This window comes from Bubalus kerabau, chromosome 18 (genome assembly GCF_029407905.1).
Source record: "Bubalus kerabau isolate K-KA32 ecotype Philippines breed swamp buffalo chromosome 18, PCC_UOA_SB_1v2, whole genome shotgun sequence".
Classification (NCBI taxonomy): Eukaryota; Metazoa; Chordata; class Mammalia; order Artiodactyla; family Bovidae; genus Bubalus; species Bubalus kerabau.
Window position 1 is genome coordinate 68,316,040 of NC_073641.1, and position 20,298 is coordinate 68,336,337.

Sequence of the window (20,298 nt, forward strand, 5' to 3'; positions counted from 1 at the left end):
TTTTGCCATTCAGCTGTCTGGGTTGGATTCAAGTAATGGGTCCCTGGCAACATGGCCTTAAAAACAAGAATAGTGATCTTCTAGCAAGGATCATCCTTTTGAACTACAGCAAGAATTGTGGAGGTAATGTGGGTCATCAAGGTAACAAAACATCTAATGTTCGATGCTAAATGTTGCTTGGACCTATGGCCAGAACCGGGCCTGGACTGCAGTCAAATCCCTAAAAACAAGACAGAGGCTCATCAAGAGCACCTGGGACCAGGGCTGACCACTCTCCCAATGAGAAGACGCAGGAGTTGCTGTTCAGTTCAGTTTGGTGGGGCCAGGTGGGCGGGTGGGTGAGTGAGTGGAGATGGGGAGGAGAGGTCCTGCCCAGTCAACCAAGCACAGCGTTCACAGTGAATGGCAAAGGCAGGTCAGAATCTAAGCAAGCCATGAGCTGAGAGGAACTTCCTAGTAAGGGGCAGTGGCCAGCACAATGCAGTGCTCAGGGGTGTGGTGGGGAAAACTTAGACACGGAGACTGCAGACCATCAGCTCAGAGCATCCAGTCAGTGACTGTCCTCCTCTGGGAAAAAGGGCAGGACTATGTACAATCTCTGGAAGGATTGTTGTTGTTCAGTCGCTAAGTCATACCCGACTCTTTGTGACCCCATCAACAGCAGCACGACAGGCTCCTCTGGCCCCCACTATCTATCTCCTGGAGTTTGCCCAAGCCTATGTGCATTGAGTCAGTGATGCCATCCAACTGTCTTATCTTCTGTTGCCACCTTCTCCTCTTGCCCTCAATCTTTCCCACCATCAGGGTCTTTTCAAATGAGTCAGCTCTTCACATCAGGTGGCCAAAGGATTGGAGCTTCGGTTTCAGGATCAACCTTTTCAATGAATATTCAGGGTTGATTGTCTTTAGGATTGACTGGTTTGATCTCCTAAGAGACTCTCAAGAGTCTTGTCCAGCATCACAATTTTGAAAGCATCATTTCTTCTGTGCCCAAGCTTCTTTATGGTCCAACTCTCACATCTGTACATGACTACTGGAAAAACTATAGTTTTAACTATATGGACCTGTGTCATCAAAGTGATGTCTCTGCTGTTTTTTCTGCTTTTTAATATGCTGTCTAGGTTTGTCACAGCTTTTCTTCCAAGGAGCAAGCATCTTTTAATTTCATGGCTGCAGTAAATATCCGCTGTTATTTTGGAGCCTAAGCAAAAAAAATTTGTCACTGTTTCCACTTTTTCCCCTTTATTGCCATAAAGTGATGGGACCAGATGCCATGATTTTTGTTTTTTGAATATTGAGTTTTGAGCCACCTTTTTCACTCTCCTCTTTCACCCTCATTGAGAGGCTCTTTTGTTCTTCTTCACTTTCTGCCATTAGAGTGGTATCATCTGCATATCTGAGATTGTTGATATTTCTCCTGCCAATCTTGATTCCAACTTGTGATTCATCCAGCCCAGCATTTCTCCTGATGTACTATGCATAGAAGTTAAATAAACAGGACAGCAGTATACAGCCTTGACGTACTCCTTTCCCAATTTTGAGTCCGTCTGTTGTTCCTTGTCTGGTTCTAACTGTTGCTTTTTGACCTGCATACAGGTGTCTCAGGAGACAGGTAAGGTGGTCTGGGGTCCCCATCTCTTGAAGAATTTTCCACAGTTTGTTGTGATTCCCATTGGGTTTCACAAATACTTCGCATTTCTGATATGAGGCAACTAAATAGATTCCTATACTTGGCCTTCAAGGGCTGGTTTCTGAGAGGAGCTTCAAAAGGCATCATCCATCCTTCCACCTCCCTTGGGATCCCCATTGTACTTGGTGAAAGGAGTGTGAGAAATTGGAGCTGCATCAATTATTAGGTGTTAAACCAGTTCTGGGAATTTGTCCCCCAAATTTTTGATGCCTATACTTTAAATGGCTTCCCTTGTGACTCAGCTGGTAAAGAATCTGCCTGCAATGCGGGAAACCTGGGTTCAATCCCTAGGTTGGGAAGATCCCCTGGAGAAGGGAATGGCTACCCACTCCAGTATTCCAGCCTGGAGAATTCCATGGACTGTATAGTCCATGGGGTCACAAAGTGTCAGACATGACTGAGCAACTTTCCCACTTTCCCACTTTAAATATAGGACTTTGAGTGAACCCACACATGGTCCAGATATGAGAGAGGGACATTTGGAAAGACATCATCCATTGACAAAGATGGAGGCATGAGTGTTAGCTCTTCTTCATCCCATCTCAGGTTTCAGGATTGATGGGTGCCCATGATCAAGTGTTTGTACATATAGGAAGGGTTTGACTGAGCAGGTCATTCAGATTCAGTATATTCTGCAGTGAGACTACCAAGCCTCGTTTCTAGAATCTGCTCAGTCCTGACTCTACTCCTAAGAAAATTGGGCCTGGGCTAACATACCCTTCCCAGTGTTGTTATTAAGATTTAGACTTAACGTAGTGCCAAGTGTGCATGGTGGGTGAGTCTGAACTGGAGTTCCAGCATGTTCTTGTGGCCACTAGCCTGGCCCAGACCTTAGTGGCGGTGCCCTGGGGCCAGCAGATGCCTTTCTCTGGTCCTGGCATACAGCCCTCAGGTCCACTTAGACCAGGGTCTTCCAGGCACTGCTCTGGGAGAAGCTGCCCCATTCTGTACATCCCCCACTCTGTTAAGTGGCCCCTGGTCTCAGTCTCAGGTCCACAACTCACACAGTCAAAACCCACTTGACACATGTAAGTTTGAGACTTACCACAAATATAATATGAAAACTGCTAATTCCAGCATCACTCACCATTGAACATGTCATTTGTATGGACACTGTGTTTTCCTTTCTAAATATTTGAATAACATTATCATAAATGACTGGAAGAAACACAAACTGGAATCAAGATTGCCGGGAGAAATATCAATAACCTCAGATATGCAGATGACACCACCCTTATGGCAGAAAGTGAAGAGGAACTCAAAAGCCTCTTGATGAAAGTGAAAGTGGAGAGTGAGAAAGTTGGCTTAAAGCTCAACATTCAGAAAACGAAGATCATGGCATCCGGTCCCACCACTTCATGGGAAATAGATGGGGAAACAGTGGAAACAGTGTCAGACTTTATTTTTCTGGGCTCCAAAATCACTGCAGATGGTGACTGCAGCCATGAAATTAAAAGATGCTTACTCCTTGGAAGGAAAGTTATGACCAACCTAGGTAGCATATTCAAAAGCAGAGACATTACTTTGCCAACAAAGTTTCATCTAGTCAAGGCTATGGTTTTTCCTGTGGTCATGTATGGATGTGAGAGTTGGACTGTGAAGAAGGCTGAGCGCCGAAGAATTGATGCTTTTGAACTGTTGTGTTGGAGAAGACTCTTGAGAGTCCCTTGGACTGCAAGGAGATCCAACCAGTCCATTCTGAAGGAGATCAGCCCTGGGATTTCTTTGGAAGGAATGATGCTAAAGCTGAAACTCCAGTACTTTGGCCACCTCATGCGAAGAGCTGACTCATTGGAAAAGACTCTGATGCTGGGAGGGATTGGGGGCAGGAGGAGAAGGGGACAACACAGGATGAGATTGCTGGATGGCATCACCGACTTGATGGACATGAGTCTGAGTGAACTCCGGGAGTTGGTGGTGTACAGGGAGGCCTGGGGTGCTGCGATTCATGGGGTGGCAAAGAGTCGGACACGACTGAGCGACTGATCTGATCTGATCTGATCATAAATGAGACTTTCCTTGTAAGTTTCAGGGCAATGTTGACATTATGCTTAGACAGCAGTATCTTTACGAAGTTATCTTAGAAATCATTGTATGTTAATAGAAAATGTAGCCATCAGGCATTTCTAGGGCTCATCTGACATATTCTAGAATGTTCTAGTTGTGCCATTCATATCTACCTCTTAAATTCAACCATGTATGAGTTTGCACTTTATAAGACACAGTTCTTTAAAATATATTTATCCCCTAAGTCCCCTCTGAGTTTCTCTGTATACTGATGGCCTATTTGAATAAAGGCCAGGGATACATTTGATCATCTGGCCATCACTGCACTACCCAACCTTTTTAATGTTTTAAATTTCATGGCCCCCATAGAAATTATACTTCCCATCCCATTAGCATAAATATTGGGTCTGCTGAAAGCATGATCTGGCAGACCTGGGGCTCCAGCAGCTCCAACGGCCAAGGGAATCTGGGAGTCATTCCCAGCATGAAAGTTGGGATGCTGATTTAGCATAATTGCACTGATGACCATCTATTCACCGAGAAAAATAAGGACCTGTCCAGTCCTGTTCCAGGCGCTGTGAAGAATATTTGTGTGTGCCAAGTTGCTTCAGTCGTCTCCAACTTTTTGCAACCCTGTGGACTGTAGCCCACCAGGCTCCTCTGTTCATGGGATTCTCTAGGCAAGAATGCTAGAGTGGGTTGCCATAACCTCCTCCAGGGGGTGTTCTGGACCCAGGGATCAAACCCACATCTCTTCCATCTCCTGCTTTGGCAGGGAGGTTCTTTACTACTAGTGCCCCTGGGAAGAAGAATGGTTATTACAGAATATTGAACAGAGTTCCCTGTGATATTCAGTAAGTACTTGATGATTATCCATCTTAAATATAGCAGTGTGTACACGTCAATCCCAAAATTCCAGTCTCTCCTTCCCTCCACACCCTTCCCTCTGGTAATTGTACGTTCATTCTCTAACTCAATGATTCTGTTTCTATTAGGAAGCTTTCTTTGATAAGATAATGAGAGCAATGTGACACTTAGTTCAGTATAATCATGAGACAGTCAACTTCTAAATATAATCATCTGCTAAATATACCCATGTTTATTAATTACATTAAAATTCATAGAAACTGGCTGATATTGCATTTATATCATACAGAGTCCATAGTTGCCGGGGACCAGCCCCGGCTGATCCAGGGTATTCGAAGGAGAGACGGCATAGGCGAGGGTCAGGGAACAACTGCTTAATTACACTTTAATTAAGGATACAAAGAGTAATAGAATGAGGATAGCTCAGTGAGGAAATTCAGTGGAGAAAAGCGGCTGAAATAAGGATAGCTCAGTAGGAAAATTCAGTGGAGAAAAGAAGCTGAGTGGCTTGGTTTACGCGGAAAATCAATATAACCCGTGACACCAGGTTAGCTCTGACCACGGAGGCCGCAGGCGCCCTCTCGAATAGTGGAAGGTGCCCCACCTTAGACACCTTCTCGAGTGGGTCTTAGAAGCCCAGGCAAATAAATGGTCACAGAGGACATCCGCGCTCCAGATGGACGCTCAGCTGGAAGTTAAAGGGAAGAATGACATGGGGAGACCAAGCGTTGGTGAGCAAGGCCCGCACTTTATTTTCCAAAGTAGTTTTTATACCTTAAGTTATGCATAGAGGATAATGGGGGAAGGGGTAGAGTCATGCAGCAAGCCAGGCTTTTTTCCTGTAAACTTATCATATGCAAAAGTTCAGGTGATAGACATCATCTTCTGGCCCGGAGGCCTGTTAACATTTTAAGAAACTTATCTTTCTCTAAAGGTGATTATTCCAAAGTCAGGTGCCAGCCTTCCAAAAAGCATTGGACAAAGCTGCATTTTACATTTCTATACACCCATTATATCAATCAATACACTGCCAAGAACACAGTAGGTAAGGAGTATGGAGACTTAGCAGCAAACATTTGCCCAACAAGTGAAAAACCCTTCACCAATACAATTTCTAATCAATCTTTTAACTACTCAAAGGAATCTGTGTTTAGGCAGTTTAGAACATCTCCTGCCTCTCACAGTTGGGAGGCTCTGAACAATCACATGTGGCCGGAAAAACCCATTCAGGCAGGCTAGAGGATTTCCAAAGGAGTTTGTAGGTTGAAACACTGTCACATCCAGGAATTATTAACTGGAGCTGTAAGCTAACTCTCTTTTCAGAGAGAGGTAGTGGGAGACAGCCCCCCGTAAAGTCAGAGGTGTAGGTGAAAGCACAAAGCAGAAAGTAGGCAGATTCTGGTTTGGGGGTAAATGCTCGAGAATTTCCAGGGGGACTCCTGAGGCTCGATCACGCCTTTGCGTATGCCGAGCCTCCTTCCTCATGACCTTTGTCATGGGCGGAGTGCCTCACGCTGGCTCCCGGCACATAGTTGAAGTATTTATAAAAGAAAATTGATTAGCTCTGGTGGCTATTTACTTCCAAGTTTTGTCATATGCAGGGGCTTCCCTGGTAGCTCAGTTGGTAAAGAATCCATTGCAATGCAGGAGACCCTGGTTTAATTGCTGGGTCGGGAAGATCCCCTGGAGAAGGGATAGGCTACGCACTCCAATATTCTTGGGCTTCCCTGGTGGCTCAGCTGGTAAAGAATACATCTGCAATGTGGGAGGCCTGGGTTCATATTTTTGACAAAATTTCAATCTGCCTTAACATGTCCTAAACAGTTGTTTAATCATTATACACATTCAAAAGCAGTATAGACCTATTGGACTAAAGGGCAGTGGGGGGAGGGGATTTTATCTATTTCATAAATAATTCGACACAAGATTTAAAAATTGAGAATCCTGAGCCTTTATAGATGGTTCACTTTTTAGATGGGATGGGCCAAGCTTCCCAGGTAGTGCTAGTGATAAAGAACCCACCCACCTACCAATGCAGGAGAAGTAAGAGACACGAGTTCAATCCCTGGATCAGGAAGATCCCTTGAAGGAAGGCATGGCAACCCATTCCAATATTCTTGCCTGGAGAATCGCATGGACAAAGGACCCTGGCGGGCTACAGTCCATGGGGTCACACAGAGTCAGATACGACTGAAGCAACTTAGCATGCACGCACATTATGGCCTACCCTCTAATTTTTCAGAGGGCAAGGCTGGAAGCCAACGAGGTTATAGGATTTGTCCACAATGTGACTAGAGTTAGGGGGGTGGGGGAACCCAGCATAGAGGTCGGGCCTGGGCACCCACTGCTCAGAGGAGCCCAGACCTGCACCTGCCACTCTATGCTCCATCCTCAGGGCCTGGCACCCAACGGAGCCCTGATAAGCGCTTTTTACATAGGCTTGAACTCAATCCCTGTTATCAACACCATTAAAGAGTGTGAGAGAAAGATACTGCAAAGCATGAAACTTGCTCTCTAGGAACAAGCACTCCTATGGATATCTCCAAAAGTTGATGAGCAGAGTCAATGGCAAATTGGGTTTTGTTCTGGAAAAGACGAGGGATGGGGGAGGCAGTGCCTTGTCAGCTCAAGCTCTGCAGATGTTGGATGGTTTGGGATCTCAGTGATTCACAGAGAAAACTCAGTGCGGCCTCGTTACCATCAAGAACAGGGTTATCTGAGGCCACCAGCTGATTGAAGCACAGTTAGTGAACACACTAAGTGAATCAGCAAGAGCTGATTCATAAATGTGGAGATCTATGCCAGAAATAAAAACTCAGACCTCTTCCTCCATCTGTCTGTGCCTCAGAGGAGCCCCCCAACACTGCAGTGCCCCCAGGAGTGGTCATTGTGCGGAAGCAGGAACATGCCTTGTCACTAAACTTAGCCCAGCATGATCGGCACCAATGCTTGTATGAAGCACACACCCACAGGGAGCATGAAGTGTGGGACCAGGGAGGGAGCTTGATGCTGCTGTCTATGGGGTCACACTGAGCCGGACACAACTGAAGCAACTCAGCAGCAGCAGCAGCTCCATTGTACAGGCCAAGAAACAGACTCCAATCCATTGTGACTTGCCCCACCAGCTATCTGGTAAGTGAGAGAGGAAAGACTCATTTCAGGCTCTTGCAAACGCAAGTCCAGGGCTCCCCCATCACCCCAGCCCTGGGGACCCCGAGCCCCACAGTCCCAGCTAGTATCTACAGACTGTTCTCACAGCTCTCAACGCCTGCCCCCTCCTATTGCTCCATGCTCATCAGACCTTGCTGACCACCTCTTTCCAGTCATCCTGCTCTTCACCTGCTGGTCACCAAGCCTGCAGCTCAAGCTAAGGGCGGAGTGAAGGTGTTAACGGGCATCTTTGAAGTCAAATATCAGATCTGAAAAAGAAGGAAGAAGGGAAGAATTTTAAAATTACATGAGAACAGTGGCAAGTGTAGTTCATCTACCTTCTCTCCTTCCTCCCCTTCTTTCACTAGAACTCACTTCCCTTATCCCTAGACCTCACTGATTACTTCTTATTAGAAAGCATCCTGTCAGTGAAACAACTCAGAGGCAGGATGGGAAATGCTAAACTGTACCATAATGCTCTCCTTTTGGTGCCTCGGCTCAAGGGACCCTGCACTTGGATGGGCAGCCCCCCTTTCCTAAATTATGTCATCACAGAAGGAACCCCAAATAGGAACACATCTTGTATTTGGAAGGAAGGAAGAGAAGGAAGGAGGGAGGAAGGGAAGTAGGGAGGGAGGAAACAAACAGGAAACCCTACTCGTGGCCTGGGAAATATTTTCATTTAACTCTTACAAAATTTCCAATACATGGTTATGAAATTGAAAACAAAAAAGTGACCAACCGTGAAGCATGACCCGCACCCAAGAAGAGCAACCTGCCTTTCTCAAGCATTCCTGCCTGGCGGTCATGGTGCCTGGTACGTGATAAATGCCGCCAGTGTCTGGTAAACAAACGAACACCTTACACGGTGCTTTGTCTCACACAAATTCTTTTCAGAAAGGGAGAAAAATCTCAGTAGTCCCTTAAAAGTTTCTTGTAGCTAGTTCATCTTCATCTGCCCTATCTACAGAAGCCAACAAGCACAGTTGGAAGAAATAGGTTAATAAAACCAAGCCAGATGGCCAGCCATTAATTTTGCTGCTTCTCTGCAGCTGTTACAGATTTATCTTTTAAAGTCTTACACTAATCAGGGTGTAAATTCCCCTGAAGCCACTTGGTGTCTTGGCAAATAAGCCAGACCCATGAATTTCTAAGAATATTGCACCTGCATTAGTCCCTGTGGACTTCCCCTCGTCCTATTAGTGATGGTGAAAAAGCAGCCATCTTGAAAACGCCATTCTAAAACTGGGAATTTAAGATTATATCTTGATGTCACACTTTTGGGGCAATTTTTATTTTTTGTTGTTGTTCAGTCACTAAGTCTTATCTGACTTTTTGTGATCCCATGGACTGCAGCACACCAGGCTTCCCTGTCCTTCAGTATCTCCCAGAGTTTGCTCAAATTCATGTCCATTGAGTCGGTGATGTTATCTAAACATCTCATCCTCTGTTGCCCCTTTCTCCTCATGCCCTCCATCTTTCCAAGCATCAGTCTGTTCCAATGAGTTGGCTTTTCCCATCAGGTGGCCAAAGTATTGGAACTTCAGCATCCATCCTTCCAATGAATATTCAGGGTTGATTTCCTTTAGGATTGACTAGCTTGATCTCTTTACTGTCCAAGGGATTCTCAGGAGTCTTCTCCAGCACCACAATTTGAAAACATCAATTCTTCAGCACTCAGCTTTCTTTATTTTTATTTATCTCTCTTGCAATGTGTGGCCATTAGAATAGAGCCTCAGTTACACCAGAATTCTCTGTGAAGAGGGGAAAGTGAACGTTTGGTTCATCTGGTGTGGAAAGTCTGTAGGTCACATGTTCCTTCATTCTATTACGACCATCACCAAGCCTGGAGGAACAGAGTACACCCCACTGAGAAGATTCGGAGGAAACAACGGAGCACAGAAGTGGGACAAACATCTTTGTCACCAGAAAAGAAAGGACACACGAAGGAGAGACTGAGGCTGATCTTCCCCAACTGTCCCCCGACTCTGGGGACAGGATGAGGTGCCTGGGAGGGTGAATTCTGAGTCTGGTAGGTAACTGGGGTCAAAGCCAAGCTCTCGGTTTGAACTGACTTGGATCAGATTTCCTTGCCATGAAGAGAGGACATATGTGCCACAAAATTGTGCTCAGGCAGATGTGAACTGCTTGTTTAGACAGGCAAGAGGAAGCTGACCCAGTCTGGCAAGCAGAACTTTAGTCTTTGCACCACAAGGCTGTTCATTACTACATCCTAAATACCCAAAGCAGAAGGACAATGCTTGTTCTGCACCGTGAGCTTCAGGGAGGTCTAGGATACACATTGTTATTTAACAATCAGGGCAGGTGAAAAGAGTGGAGGGAGGTGAGAGGAGAAGAATGAATATAAATCAAGAGTGAGAAACACGACTGCCAAGAATGATACTCAACAAAGTCCACCACTATGGAATGAAATGACCTCAGATGAAATAAAGAGAATTTAACACTATGAAGTTCAGTTCAGTCATTCAGTCCTGTCCAACTCTTTGCAACCCCATGGACTGCAGCACACCAGGCCTCCCTGTCCATCACCAACTCCCAGAACTTCCCCAAACTCACACCCATCAAGTTGGTGATGCCATCCAACCATTTCATCCTCTGTTGTCCCCTTCTCCTCCTGCCTTTAATCCTGCCCAGCATCAGGGTCTTTTCAAACGAGTCAGTTCTTTGCATCAGGTGGCCAAAGTATTGGGGCTTCAGCTTCAGCATCAGTCCTTCCAATGAACACCCAGGACTGATTTCCTTTAGGATTGACTGGTTTGATATATCCTTGCAGTCCAAGGGACTCTCAAGAGTCTTCTCCAACACCACAGTTCAAAAGCACCAATTCTTCAATGCTCAGCTTTCTTTATAGTCCAACTCTCACATCCATACATGACCACTGGAAAAACCATAGCTTTGACTATATGGACTTTGTTGGCAAAGTAATGTCTCTGCTTTTTAATATGCAGTCTAGGTTGGTCATAGCTTTTCTTCCAAGGAGCAAGCTTCTTTTAATTTCATGGCTGCAGTCACCATCTACAGTGATTTTGGAGCCCAGAAAAATAAAGTCTGACACTGTTTCCACTGTTTCCCCATCTATTTGCCATGAAGTGATGGGACAAGATGCCATGATCTTCATTTTTTGGATGCTGAGCTTTAAGTCAGCTTTTTCACTCACCTCTTTCATTTTTATTATTTCTTCGGTTCCTCTTTACTTTCTGCCATAAGAGTGGTATCATTTGCATATATGAGGTTATTGATATTTTTCTGGCAATCTTGATTCCAGCTTGTGCTTCATCCAGCCCAGCATTTTGCATGATGTACTCTGCATATAAGTTAAGTAAGAGGGTGACAATATATAGCCATACTCCTTTTCCTATTTGGAACCAGTCCATTGTTCCATGTCCAGTTCTAACTGTTGCTTCTTGACCTGCACACAGGTTTCTCAGGAGGCAGGTCAGTGGTCTGGTATTCCCATCTCTTTAAGAATTTTCCACTGTTTGCTGTGATCCACACAGTCAAAGGCTTTGGCATAGTCAATAAAGCAGAAGTAGGTGTTTTTTTGGAATTCTCTTGCTTTTTCCATGATCCAACGGTTTTTAACAATATGAAAAGTGGTGTTAAAATAAGTATTTTTTTTACTGCTAAGTCACTTTAGTCGTGTCCAACTCTGTGTGACCCCATAGACGGCAGCCCACCAGGCTCCCCCATCCCTGGGATTCTCCAGGCAAGAACACTGGAGTGGGTTGCCATTTCCTTCTCCAGTGTGTGAAAGTGAAAAGTGAAAGTGAAGTCGCTCAGTCGTGTCTGACTCTTAGCAACCCCATGGACTGCAGCCCCCCAGGCTCCTCCATCTGTGGGATTTTCCAGGCAAGAGTACTGGAGTGGGGTGCCATTGCTTCGGGTTACATGTGCTTTAATTTGCTTCCTGTGGGTCCAAGAGGCTGCTCAGACATTAAAGTGAAAAACAGCATTCATGAAAAAGATAGACATTCTGAAACAAAAGCAGAATAATAGCAATGAAAAAGAGTATCTGGAAATTAAAACAAAACAGTTTATGAGTTAGAAAATACCCAATAAAAAGAATAAACACTCAAACAACAAATTTTTTAAAACTAAAGAATTTGAAAATATTTTTGAAATTTATACATTATGTAGAAGGCTACCCACTCCAGTATTCTTGGGCTTCCCTTGTGGCTCAACTGGTAAAGAATCTGCCTGCAATGTGGGAGACCTGGGTTCAATCCCTAGGTTGGGAAGATCCCCTGGAGAAGGGAAAGGCTACCCATTCCAGTATTCTGGCCTGGAGAATTCCATGGACTGTATAGTCCTTGGGGTCACAAACAGTCGGACATGACTGAGTGACTTTCACTTCACTTCAGAAGACAGAGATGAAGTTAAAATACAAAAAAAAAGAAAATGGAGAATCTCTACACACATCCTTGTGAACACGCAAAACATTATTGATATTAAGCAAATCTTAGAAGCCACCAGACTGAAGCTACTGATTACCCACAAAGAGACCAGCAACTAGCTGGAAAGCTAGAATTCCTTCAGTGGCAACGAATTACAATGCCAGCAAACAATAATATCTTCCCCTAAACGTGGTGGAAAGTAATATCAGGTGAGAAGCTGTCATTATCTAGTGAAAGGGAAGACATTTTTCTCTGTTTACAACCCTTGACCATTTCTACATAATAGTCTAAAATTGTTAAGCAGAAAAAAACCTGGGGTGAATTAATGGTATTCAAGAAACAATGATGAGCATAGAAATTGGTGAAACAAATTGCATTTAACTATCAAGCATTATATATTTCATAAATACATTATAAAATAATGTACTTAACTATCAAGCAGTTAAAAATCAGAATGATAAAGTACTTACTGATAACAATAACCCAGAAATTGAAGGGAGAAATACTTAAGAAAGTGGGAGGAAGGAAGTTTAAAACATACCAAAGTCCTTTTCTTTTTGAGAAGCATAAAAGAAATAATAAAGTTAATTTTATTGGAAAGCTTTATGTTGACATATATATATTAAAAAGTTAAAATGAAGGAATAGAAATGCAATCTATAGTTTCCAATCTAGAAGAAAAACAGGAACCAAAGAAAACCAGGTCAATACAGCAAAAGATAGAAACAGAAAGAATATAAAAAGCAAGATAAACAGAAGAAATGAGAGAGTAATATTTGTAATGGGATGCTCTGGGTGTGTGTGTGTGTGTGTGTGTGTTCATGCGCGCTCAGTCATGTCCAACTCTTTGTAACTCCATGGACTGTAGCCCTGCCAAATTCTTTGTCCATGAGATTCTCCAGGCATGAATACTGGCATGGGTTGCCATCCTCCTCCAGGGGACCTTCCCGACCTAGGGATCAAACCCATTCCTCTTGCATCTCCTGCACAGCAGGTGGATTCCTTACCTCTAGTACCAAATTAGGGCTTAGTCTCAAAAGTGTGGACCCTCCCCAAGCAGCTCCTGTGGCAAAGACTCAGGCAAGGTGGTCCCACGAGTACATGTGAGAATGGAAAGTAAGAAACCCAGTAATGTTGCTCTTTAGTGATAGCACTTCGGATATCTGGGGCTCTGGACAAGCGGGGGCCCTCTGAAACCTCTCTGTCACCGATCGAGCCCGGACCCCATCTATCCTTTTCCCTCCCTGCAGCTCTGTTTCTCATTTCAATACTGAGCCTGTGTATGGCAGGGCAGTTCCCAGGGAAAGCTGAAGAAACCCTCAAGCAATAAGGAGGGACCACAGAGCCCTGACTTCACTTTGTCAACAAAGGTCCATCTCCTCAAAGCTATGGTTTTTCCATAGTGGTCATGTATGGATGTGAGAGTTGGACTATAAAGAAAGCTGAGCGCTGAAGACCTGATGCTTTTGAACTGTGTTGTTGGAGAGACTCTTGAGAGTCCCTTGGACTGCAAGGAGATCCAACCAGTCCATCCTAAAGGAGATCAGTCCTGGGTGCTCATTGGAAGGACTGATGCTAAAGCTGAAACTCCAATACTTTGGCCACCTCATTCGAAGAGTTGACTCATTGGAAAAGACCCTGATGCTGGGAGGGATTGGGGGCAGGAGGAGAAGGGGACGACAGAGGATGAGATGGCTGGATGGCATTACCGACTCAATGGACATGGGTTTGGGTGAACTCCAGGAGTTGGTGATGGACAGGGAGGCCTGGTGTGCTGCAATTCATGGGGTCGCAAAGAGTCGGACATGACTGAGCGACTGATCTGACTGACTGACACCACCCTGTGTTTCTTCCGCAACCTTCAGGGCCATCCTCAGGGGAACTCAGCTGGGGACCTGGAGAGAGGCAGCTGCAGCATCTGCTGCGACATGTGATGGGACTGAAATCGCCCCCAGGAAGACCAATTTTCAGATTGGGAAAAAAAAAAAGCCATATACTGCTTACAAGGCAACCCCAACAAAATGAAGCAGAAAGTTTCAAACTATGAGGCACGGCAAAAAAATTACATACTGAAGAGGAATCCTCACATTCTTGCATAAGAATCTGCACAAAGATGCTTGCTGGAGCAACGACTGTAATGGCAACAAATCAAATACCATTATATTCAAGAAAGGAGAATAAAAAAGAGAGAGAGAGAGAGAGGACAGTCATAAAGGAGTGTCATGCACAGCATCCATGCCCAAAGAATAAAACTCAAACGGGAAAACCTAGGGGAAACACTGTGACACTCTAATCTAGTCCAAAAAGGACTTAGAAACAGTGAAACTGCGTGTGGGTGTGGGTGTGTGTGTGGGTGTGTGGGTGTGTGTGTGGGTGTGGGTGTGGGTGTGTGTGTGGGTGTGTGTGTGGGTGTGGGTGTGTGGGTGTGTGGGTGGGTGTGTGGGTGTGTGAAGGGGGTGTGGGGGGGGTGGGTGTGTGTGTGGGTGTGTGTTTGTGTGTGCGCATGTGTGCTCAGTCGTGTCCGACTCTCTGCGACCCCATGGACTGTATCCCACCAGACTCCTCTGTCCATGGGATTCTCCAGGCAAGAATACTGGAGTGGGTTGCCATTTCCTCCTCCAGGGGATCTTCCTGACTCAGGGATCTAACTCACGTGTCTTGCGTCTCCTGCACTGGCAGGCGGATTCTTAACCCCGTATCGCCTATACTCCGCAACTGCACACACATATAGATAAACCTGTAGTTCGGTATGTTTCACTAATTTCAACTTACTTTCTAATATAGTTCAACATGTCTGAACTCAACATTGCTACAGATTTGTGACTGGTTATATTAATTATAAACTTTCCCTTTAACTGATTAGCCATCTAAAGTTTCTCAAGAAGAAGCAGAATTTTAAGCAAAGATATTGTCTGGTTTTTAATGTCATATGCACAAAGATGGTCACTGGTTTTACTAACAAAAACTTAAATGTTATGCATGAGTAAATGGTCACATGCTTTCAAAAAAATAGGCATTAAAATGAAAGTTGTAAGGGGAAAGTTTATGGACTGAGATGAGTACAACATGAGTCCAGTTAAGTTTAGAGAGAGATAAGAGTGAAGGCTAGAAGTAAACAGAAAAGTAAAGCAGAAAACTTAACTTCAAGTGAAGAAAAAAGAATTCAAGAAACAATGGTAATAATAGAAATAGAAAAAATAAGCTGGTTAATCTAAAAGTCTACCGTATGCCATAGCAGAAAAAAAAAAATCCTTAGATTTCAATGGAAGATGTACAAGATTTCTATGCTGAAAATCACAAAATGCCAAGGAAAAAAAACATAGAAAACCTGAATAAATGGGAATATACACCATACTCATTGATTGGAAGGGTCTATATTGTCTTTTTTCCCCAAAATGGTCTAGTGATGCAATGTGATTACAATGAAAATCATGGAAGAAATTCTTGTTGATGAACCGATGGCCAAATTTCTATGGAAAGGCAAAGGAACCAGGATAGTCAAAAACATTTTGAAGAAGAAAAAGTCAAATTTAAGGACTCTCTCTGGCCTGATTTCAAGGTTCATCATAAAGCTACAATAATCAAGATAAGGTTGTACTGATTAGAGTAGACACAGATCAATGGAACAGAACACAGAGTCCAGAGGTAGACTCACAAATACATGATCAAATGATTTCCAACAAAGTTGCAAAGGTACATTACCGAGGGAAAGAACAGCCTTAACAAGCAGTGTTGGAACAATTGGCTGTTAGTGTACAAATAAATAAATAAAGCTGATCTAAGGCTTGCACCATTTATAAACACTGACTCACAATTTAAACCCCAAACTGTCTACTAGGAAATGTAGGAGAAGCTATTTATGAGCTCAATTTAGGCAAAAATTTCTTCAGCACTACAAGCAAGAACAATAAAATTTTAAAATCCATAAATTGAACTTCATCAGAAGTAAAAAGTCCTTTTCCTTGAAGGGCTATATTAATTAAAATTAAAAAGTCAGCTGCTGACTGGGAGAAAATATTTGCAAAGAATGTACTTGATACTAAAGAGCTTGCATACATAAGATATAAATAACTCAAAACCCAATAAACAAATTTTAATTTAATAAATATCGAACATGGCAAAAAGATTTGTACAGCCACTTTACCAATAAGACACATGAATGGAAAGTAAATACATGAAAAAATGTTTAACATAATTAGTCATTGGAGAAATGCAAATTAGAACAACAGTTAGATATCATTATACACTATTTGGGCTTCCCAGGTGGCACTAGGGGTAAAGAACCGCCTGCAAATGCAGGAGACTCAAGAGATGTGGGTTTGTTTCCTTGGTCAAGAAGATCCCCTGGAGGAGAACATGGCAACCCAATCCAGTAGTCTTGCCTGGAGAATCCCATGGACAGAGGAGCTTCGAAGGCTACAGTCCATAGAGTCACAAAGAGTTGGACATGACTGAAGCAATTTAGCACACACTACTTAGAAAAACTAAAATTTAAACAAAAAATCTTTTAATTAATAACACCAAGTGCTGGAGATTTGGAGCGGCTGGAACTCTCATACCTGGCTGGCGGCAATGCAGAAAGTTACAACCACTCTGGAAAAGCGTTTGGCAGCTTCTTATAAAGTTGCACTTACCATACGACCCAATAATCCCATATCTAGGTATTTCCCCAAAGAAAATGAAAACTGAAGTTCACAGCAAAGCTGCATATGAATGCTTACAATGACTTAGTTCATAATCACCAAAACTGGAGATGACCCAGATGGCCTTTAGCTGGTAATCAGATAATCAGATTGGGGTGTTGGTCCCATGACCATGTTTGTAAAAACTAATAGAACTAAACATGAAAGGCCGTGGTTTTACTGCATGAAAATCATGCCTTGATAAATGTTATAATTTTAAAAGGTACTTGTGAGTTTTAATTCTCACATCTGACTGTCAGTGAGCAAAGAAGCTTCTTGAAAAATGCAGGTACTTCATCTGGGTAGGGACAGAATTCAATACTTTAAGGTAGGAAATTTCAAGTGAAAGGGCTAGTTTCCACGGAAAGGCTGTGACTCTAAAGAAATAGTTTGTGAAGAGTGGAGAAAAGTACTTCCTCTACAGCACAGTCAGAGTGTTAAGTGTTACTCATTCAGTCCTGTACAACTCTTTGGGACTCCACGGACTCCTGTGTCCATGGAATTCTCCAGGCAAGAATACTGGAGTGGGTAGCCATTCCCTTCTCCAGGGAATCTTCCTGATCCAGGGATCAAACCTGGGTCCCCTGCATTGCAGGCAGATTCTTTATCATCTGAGCCACCAGAGGAAAGTACTAAAGATGATGAGATCTTTGGGACCATTTGTTTTGAAACCACTGTTAGAGAATCTGGAGTGACATGTAGGGGAAAAGGTTTCTCAGTGAATTGAGGGAAGGAAGTTAATTTAATTGATCCCAAAGCATTTGTCCTGGTTCCTTTTAATAAGAAGCTTAAATCAGTTCAATCCAATGAATACTGTCAGACTCTAGGCTGGCCCCTAGGAGCCAGGTCCACTGTGAGCACTGTTCCTTACAACACAGTGGCTCTTGCTGTTTCCCAGTTAAGTAAAAACACTTTAGAGATTAGCATCCTTTGGAGAGCCTCCCCGTCTATTATCTGCTCCCAGGAAGCCCACAGAGAAGCTACAGCCCTTAGGAGCTGAGCAAGCTGGAAATCTACAGGGCACTTTGGATAACTGTGCCATGTGCCGTCTAGCAGGGGTTCAAATTCTTTCCTTGAACTTCTTTAAATTGACCTGAACTATATTGCTATTGTTGTTTTTCAGTTGCTAAGTTGTGTCTGACTCTCTTCAACCCCATGGACTGCAGCACACCAGGCTTCCCTGTCTTTCACTATCTCCCTGCTCAAACTCATGTCCATTCAATGAGCGATACCATCCAACCATCTCATCCTCTGTCGCCCCCTTCTTCTCCTGCCCTCAATCTTTCCCAGCATCAGAATCCTTTCCAATGAGCCAGCTCTTCACATCAGGTGGCAAAAGTATTGGAGCTTCAGCTTCAGCATCAGTCTTTCCAATGAGTATTCAGCGTTGATTTCCTTTAGGATTGACTGGTTTGATGTCCTTGCTGTCCAAGGGACTCAAGAGTCTTCTCCAGCACCCTTCAGCCTTCTTTATAGTCCGACCATAGCTACATACATTTCTTAAAGCCTGGAAGAGTGTACATGGGAAATATTACCTACAAAGGAGATATAAAGATGCCTCAAAATGATGTTGGATTCTTAAGAACCTTGGCAAATGTGAAAGGAAGCTCAGGTCAGGCTATTTATTAACAGTCTTCCCTCACCTTGGTAATCAGACTAAGTACCAGAAGTTCATTCCGTACCTCTTTAAAAATACCACAGACACACGGAAGGCTCAGGAATTGGACCGTGGACATAGAATCATCTGTAGGAGTTAGTAAAACCATCAAGGATAAAAAGTAGAGAAAAACATGTAACATTTAAAATTGACCTTTTTAATAAGGCTAAGATCTCTAAGTCTATAATGAAACGGGCAGTTCCATACACAATTAATGGCTTTTGCCACCCAACGTCATGAGAAAGTAAAGCATTTCTTTGTAAAAACAAGTTTGGAAAAGAACCTCTTACTAAAATATTCACAAAACAGTATGGTTACATAAAAGTAGAGAACATCAAAGAATTTTGAAATCTACATTACAAACGAAAACAGGTATAACCCACATGGGTACTGAATTTTAGCAAAGTGAGAAAATTAAATAGGAGAACAGAAACCTTAACAGTAAATATTCATTATTAACTGAAAACTTGTAAAATTATGATTGCCTCCTTCGCCCCTTTCCTTTTTGTCCTTATTTCCATTTAGATGAACATGAAGCAACCATAGAAGACAATCTAAGTGGGTCACGTCTGAAAATTATTCATAGCATATCAAATATCTGAGAATGAGAACAGTGCACATGTCAGAGCAAAGCTGAAAGTCGTGGAGGGTTGACCAGAATGGAAAACACAGACCAAGGGAATACTTACATAAGTCAAGTTCAACGGCTCTTGGTGATTTTTCCATAGAGAAACTGACTCTCTTGGTTAGTCATTGTATGCTGCTGCTGCTGCTAAGTCACTTCAGTCGTGTCCGACTCTGTGCGACCCCATAGACGGCAGCCCACCAGGCTCCGCCGTCCCTGGGATTCTCCAGGCAAGAACACTGGAGTGGGTTGCCATTTCCCCCTGGAATAAGTGGCATGGTTCATAATTGCCAAAAATAAAAACAACAAGTATCTCAAAACTGATAAATGGATAAACAAATCGTGGTACCTTTGTACAATGAAACGCAACTCAGCAATAAAAATAAACTGATACACGCATCTAAATGGGAACCTAGTACTTTTCACATAACCTGTTTCATTGTTCTCCCATCCCTGCCAGAACATGGAATAATATCTCCTGGTGAATAATCATAAAAGTAATCATGAAAAAGGACCATGGCTTATATTAATTAAGTGCTTACTGTATGCTGAACCTTGCTCTAAACACTTAACATGTACTCAGTCATTTAACCCTCACAACGTCTCTATGAAGTGGGTCCCATGATTAGCCCCATTTTCAGATGAGAAAATCCAAGCACAGCAAAATGGGTGACTTACCCAGGGTCACACAGCCAATAAGTGGCACAGCCAGGGTTCAAGCCCATCTGTATGAGCATCGTCTTAACACTCCAGAGTCTAAAACTACCTTCTCTCACAAACGCTTGGCTGTTTCTGAACTCCCCAAGAAGTTCTCCTTGGCTGCACCAGAATTTGTTCCGGAGAAACGCTGCTCTGAGCTGCTAAGCCATGTTTAATACACAGATGTCACATCCTCCAGATTTTCGAACAGAGAAACGTATGCTAATCTGATGTCAGTTGCTTCTGAGTCTGAAATTTTTAAAGTTTGTTTTATTGCATATCATTTTTATAAATTGTTTACTTCAAGAATGCTAGCTTCCCTTAAAGCATATATAGCTTATATATCTCCATATGAATATTCCACTGTGCTTAAAATCACCTAATAAATTTGCACTTTGATAGGGATGGAGATGGGAAATGGCCTATAAATTTGCTTCATTCTCATTTTCAAAGAGAATTTCCAACGAAACAGTAAAAGAAATGGCACATGTCCCAAAGCAGCAAGTG